Source organism: Ranitomeya imitator, chromosome 9, assembly GCF_032444005.1.
Source record: "Ranitomeya imitator isolate aRanImi1 chromosome 9, aRanImi1.pri, whole genome shotgun sequence".
Classification (NCBI taxonomy): Eukaryota; Metazoa; Chordata; class Amphibia; order Anura; family Dendrobatidae; genus Ranitomeya; species Ranitomeya imitator.
The window spans coordinates 36,178,779-36,185,817 of NC_091290.1; positions in this window are offsets into that span (position 1 = coordinate 36,178,779).

Sequence of the window (7,039 nt, forward strand, 5' to 3'; positions counted from 1 at the left end):
ACATAAGGATGGGGACGCAGGATGGAGCAGCACATAAGGATGGGGATGCAGGATGGAGCAGCACATAAGGATGGGGACGCAGGATGCAGCATGAACATAAGGATGGGGACGCAGGATGCAGCATGAACATAAGGATGGGGACGCAGGATGCAGCAGCACATAAGGATGGGGACGCAGGATGCAGCATGAACATAAGGATGGGGACGCAGGATGGGAGCAGCACATAAGGATGGGGACGCAGGATGCAGCAGCACATAAGGATGGGGACGCAGGATGCAGCAGCACATAAGGATGGGGACGCAGGATGGAGCAGCACATAAGGATGGGGACGCAGGATGCAGCATGAACATAAGGATGGGGACGCAGGATGCAGCATGAACATAAGGATGGGGACGCAGGATGCAGCATGAACATAAGGATGGGGACGCAGGATGCAGCAGCACATAAGGATGGGGACGCAGGATGCAGCAGCACATAAGGATGGAGACGCAGGAAGGAGCAGCACATAAGGATGGGGACGCAGGATGGGAGCAGCACATAAGGATGGGGACGCAGGATGGAGCAGCACATAAGGATGGGGACGCAGGATGCAGCAGCACATAAGGATGGGGACGCAGGATGGAGCAGCACATAAGGATGGGGACGCAGGATGGAGCAGCGCATGACAGGATGGGGACGCATGATGGAGCAGCGCATGACAGGATGGGGACGCATGATGGAGCAGCGCATGACAGGATGGGGACGCAGGATGGAGCAGCACATGACAGGATGGGGACGCAGGATGGGAGCAGCACATAAGGATGGGGACGCAGGATGGAGCAGCACATAAGGATGGGGACGCAGGATGGAGCAGCACATAAGGATGGGGACGCAGGATGGGAGCAGCACATAAGGATGGGGACGCAGGATGGGAGCAGCACATAAGGATGGGGACGCAGGATGGGAGCAGCACATAAGGATGGGGACGCAGGATGGAGCAGCACATAAGGATGGGGATGCAGGATGGAGCAGCACATAAGGATGGGGACGCAGGATGCAGCATGAACATAAGGATGGGGACGCAGGATGCAGCATGAACATAAGGATGGGGACGCAAAATGCAGCAGCACATAAGGATGGGGACGCAGGATGCAGCATGAACATAAGGATGGGGACGCAGGATGGGAGCAGCACATAAGGATGGGGACGCAGGATGCAGCAGCACATAAGGATGGGGACGTAGGATGCAGCAGCACATAAGGATGGAGACGCAGGAAGGAGCAGCACATAAGGATGGGGACGCAGGATGGGAGCAGCACATAAGGATGGGGACGCAGGATGGAGCAGCACATAAGGATGGGGACGCAGGATTCAGCAGCACATAAGGATGGGGACGCAGGATGCAGCAGCACATAAGGATGGGGACGCAGGATGAAGCAGCGCATGACAGGATGGGGACGCATGATGGAGCAGCGCATGACAGGATGGGGACGCATGATGGAGCAGCGCATGACAGGATGGGGACGCAGGATGGAGCAGCACATGACAGGATGGGGACGCAGGATGGGAGCAGCACATAAGGATGGGGACGCAGGATGGAGCAGCACATAAGAATGGGGACGCAGGATGGAGCAGCACATAAGGATGGGGACGCAGGATGGGAGCAGCACATAAGGATGGGGACGCAGGATGGGAGCAGCACATAAGGATGGGGACGCAGGATGGAGCAGCACATAAGGATGGGGATGCAGGATGGAGCAGCACATAAGGATGGGGACGCAGGATGCAGCATGAACATAAGGATGGGGACGCAGGATGCAGCATGAACATAAGGATGGGGACGCAGGATGCAGCAGCACATAAGGATGGGGACGCAGGATGCAGCATGAACATAAGGATGGGGACGCAGGATGGGAGCAGCACATAAGGATGGGGACGCAGGATGCAGCAGCACATAAGGATGGGGACGCAGGATGCAGCAGCACATAAGGATGGGGACGCAGGATGGAGCAGCACATAAGGATGGGGACGCAGGATGCAGCATGAACATAAGGATGGGGACGCAGGATGCAGCATGAACATAAGGATGGGGACGCAGGATGCAGCATGAACATAAGGATGGGGACGCAGGATGCAGCAGCACATAAGGATGGGGACGCAGGATGCAGCAGCACATAAGGATGGAGACGCAGGAAGGAGCAGCACATAAGGATGGGGACGCAGGATGGGAGCAGCACATAAGGATGGGGACGCAGGATGGAGCAGCACATAAGGATGGGGACGCAGGATGCAGCAGCACATAAGGATGGGGACGCAGGATGGAGCAGCACATAAGGATGGGGACGCAGGATGGAGCAGCGCATGACAGGATGGGGACGCATGATGGAGCAGCGCATGACAGGATGGGGACGCATGATGGAGCAGCGCATGACAGGATGGGGACGCAGGATGGAGCAGCACATGACAGGATGGGGACGCAGGATGGGAGCAGCACATAAGGATGGGGACGCAGGATGGAGCAGCACATAAGGATGGGGACGCAGGATGGAGCAGCACATAAGGATGGGGACGCAGGATGGGAGCAGCACATAAGGATGGGGACGCAGGATGGGAGCAGCACATAAGGATGGGGACGCAGGATGGGAGCAGCACATAAGGATGGGGACGCAGGATGGAGCAGCACATAAGGATGGGGATGCAGGATGGAGCAGCACATAAGGATGGGGACGCAGGATGCAGCATGAACATAAGGATGGGGACGCAGGATGCAGCATGAACATAAGGATGGGGACGCAAAATGCAGCAGCACATAAGGATGGGGACGCAGGATGCAGCATGAACATAAGGATGGGGACGCAGGATGGGAGCAGCACATAAGGATGGGGACGCAGGATGCAGCAGCACATAAGGATGGGGACGTAGGATGCAGCAGCACATAAGGATGGAGACGCAGGAAGGAGCAGCACATAAGGATGGGGACGCAGGATGGGAGCAGCACATAAGGATGGGGACGCAGGATGGAGCAGCACATAAGGATGGGGACGCAGGATTCAGCAGCACATAAGGATGGGGACGCAGGATGCAGCAGCACATAAGGATGGGGACGCAGGATGAAGCAGCGCATGACAGGATGGGGACGCATGATGGAGCAGCGCATGACAGGATGGGGACGCATGATGGAGCAGCGCATGACAGGATGGGGACGCAGGATGGAGCAGCACATGACAGGATGGGGACGCAGGATGGGAGCAGCACATAAGGATGGGGACGCAGGATGGAGCAGCACATAAGGATGGGGACGCAGGATGGAGCAGCACATAAGGATGGGGACGCAGGATGGGAGCAGCACATAAGGATGGGGACGCAGGATGGGAGCAGCACATAAGGATGGGGACGCAGGATGGGAGCAGCACATAAGGATGGGGACGCAGGATGGAGCAGCACATAAGGATGGGGACGCAGGATGGAGCAGCACATAAGGATGGGGACGCAGGATGCAGCATGAACATAAGGATGGGGACGCAGGATGCAGCATGAACATAAGGATGGGGACGCAGGATGCAGCAGCACATAAGGATGGGGACGCAGGATGCAGCATGAACATAAGGATGGGGACGCAGGATGGGAGCAGCACATAAGGATGGGGACGCAGGATGCAGCAGCACATAAGGATGGGGACGCAGGATGCAGCAGCACATAAGGATGGGGACGCAGGATGGAGCAGCACATAAGGATGGGGACGCAGGATGGAGCAGCACATAAGGATGGGGACGCAGGATGCAGCATGAACATAAGGATGGGGACGCAGGATGCAGCATGAACATAAGGATGGGGACGCAGGATGCAGCATGAACATAAGGATGGGGACGCAGGATGCAGCAGCACATAAGGATGGGGACGCAGGATGCAGCAGTACATAAGGATGGGGACGCAGGATGCAGCAGCACATAAGGATGGGGACGCAGGATGGAGCAGCACATAAGGATGGGGACGCAGGATGCAGCAGCACATAAGGATGGGGACGCAGGATGCAGCAGCACATAAGGATGGGGACGCAGGATGCAGCAGCACATAAGGATGGGGACGCAGGATGGAGCAGCACATAAGGATGGGGACGCAGGATGGAGCAGCACATAAGGATGGGGACGCAGGATGCAGCATGAACATAAGGATGGGGACGCAGGATGCAGCATGAACATAAGGATGGGGACGCAGGATGCAGCATGAACATAAGGATGGGGACGCAGGATGCAGCAGCACATAAGGATGGGGACGCAGGATGCAGCAGCACATAAGGATGGAGACGCAGGAAGGAGCAGCACATAAGGATGGGGACGCAGGATGGGAGCAGCACATAAGGATGGGGACGCAAGATGTAGCAGCACATAAGGATGGGGACGCAGGATGCAGCAGTACATAAGGATGGGGACGCAGGATGGGAGCAGCACATAAGGATGGGGACGCAGGATGGAGCAGCACATAAGGATGGGAGACGCAGGAAGGAGCAGCACATAAGGATGGGGACGCAGGATGGGAGCAGCACATAAGGATGGGGACGCAGGATGGAGCAGCACATAAGGATGGGGACGCAGGATGCAGCAGCACATAAGGATGGGGACGCAGGATGCAGCAGCACATAAGGATGGGGACGCAGGATGGAGCAGCACATAAGGATGGGGACGCAGGATGCAGCATGAACATAAGGATGGGGACGCAGGATGCAGCATGAACATAAGGATGGGGACGCAGGATGCAGCAGCACATAAGGATGGGGATGCAGGATGCAGCATGAACATAAGGATGGGGACGCAGGATGGGAGCAGCACATAAGGATGGGGACGCAGGATGCAGCAGCACATAAGGATGGGGACGCAGGATGCAGCAGCACATAAGGATGGGGACGCAGGATGGAGCAGCACATAAGGATGGGGACGCAGGATGGAGCAGCACATAAGGATGGGGACGCAGGATGCAGCATGAACATAAGGATGGGGACGCAGGATGCAGCATGAACATAAGGATGGAGACGCAGGATGCAGCATGAACATAAGGATGGGAACGCAGGATGCAGCAGCACATAAGGATGGGGACGCAGGATGCAGCAGTACATAAGGATGGGGACGCAGGATGCAGCAGCACATAAGGATGGGGACGCAGGATGGAGCAGCACATAAGGATGGGGACGCAGGATGCAGCAGCACATAAGGATGGGGACGCAGGATGCAGCAGCACATAAGGATGGGGACGCAGGATGCAGCATGAACATAAGGATGGGGACGCAGGATGCAGCAGCACATAAGGATGGGGACGCAGGATGCAGCAGTACATAAGGATGGGGACGCAGGATGGAGCAGCACATAAGGATGGGGACGCAGGATGGAGCAGCACATAAGGATGGGGACGCAGGATGCAGCAGCACATAAGGATGGGGACGCAGGATGCAGCAGCACATAAGGATGGGGACGCAGGATGGAGCAGCGCATGACAGGATGGGGACGCATGATGGAGCAGCGCATGACAGGATGGGGACGCATGATGGAGCAGCGCATGACAGGATGGGGACGCAGGATGGAGCAGCACATGACAGGATGGGGACGCAGGATGGGAGCAGCGCATCACAGGATGGGAGCAGCGCATCACAGGATGGGGACGCAGGATGGGAGCAGTGCATGACAGGAAGGGGAACGCAGGATGGAGCAGCACATGACAGGATGGGGACGCAGGATGGAGCAGCACATGACAGGATGGGGACGCAGGATGGAGCAGCACATGACAGGATGGGGACGCAGGATGGAGCAGCACATGACAGGATGGGGACGCAGGATGGAGCAGCACATACCAAGATGGAGACAATATACCAATATAAATGCTCGCCACCCGGGCGTAGAACGGGTTCAATAGCTAGTATAATATAATATAATGTCTCTGGGTCTACTGAATTTACATCTGGCACACTTAAAGGGACACTGTCACCTGAATTTGGAGGGAACAATCTTCAGCCATGGAGGCGGGGTTTGGGGGTTTTTGATTCACCCTTTCCTTACCCGCTGGCTGCATGCTGGCTGCAATATTGGATTGAAGTTCATTCTCTGTCCTCCGTAGTACACGCCTGCAGAAGGTAATCTTGCCTTGCGCAGGCATGTACTATGGAGGACAGAGAATGAACTTCAATCCAATATTGCAGCCAGCATGCAGCCAGCGGGTAAGGAAAGGGTGAATCAAAAACCCCCAAACCCCGCCTCCATGGCTGAAGATTGTTCCCTCCAAATTCAGGTGACAGTGTCCCTTTAAGAAGAAACACTGTGTCCTCACACTGACCAAATACTGAACGTGGCCTAAGGCTGCCATCACACGATCAGTATTTGGTCAGTATTTTACATCAGTATTTGTAGCCAAAACCAGGAGTGGGTGATAAATACAGAAGTGGTGCAGATGTTTCTATTATACTTCTCCTCTATTTGTTCCACTCCTGGTTTTGGCTACAAATACGGATGTAAAATACTGACCAAATACTGCTAGTGTGACGGCAGCCATCAGCACCGAAGGAAGTGCTGGCAGAAAAAAATGCTGCATACAATATACACACTTTCATGATGCATTTTGATAGTTCTTTTTCTCCCCGTTCATTTAAAAGAATTGACGTGCTGCAGATTAATAAAACGCTTTGTTTAAAATCTAGAAGGAAAAATAAGCAGCACATAACCGACGTGAGATTATAGAAATGTCAATCACTTTGCTGCAGTGTTTTCTTTTTACCCTTGTGAAATGAGGGGGTGGGGGGTGGCAAAAACGCAGAGTGTGAACAAGCCTTTACATTTTACACTTTTTTTTTTTGCAGTTTTTCTTTTTCACCTGTCATTTGTGCGTACAACTGCTGAGCACTTGGCTCGAGGAAGTACAATAAAAAAGCGCGTTCCCAGCAGGAGCTACAGAACGCAGAGTCTGCGGCGCCTCCATCAGTGCGACAGATGCGACACTGCGCGCCGCACTTCACCACCCGGCGTCCGCACAGCCGCCAAGTGTCTCCGCCCCCCACATCGCAGACTGGCCAATCACTTCC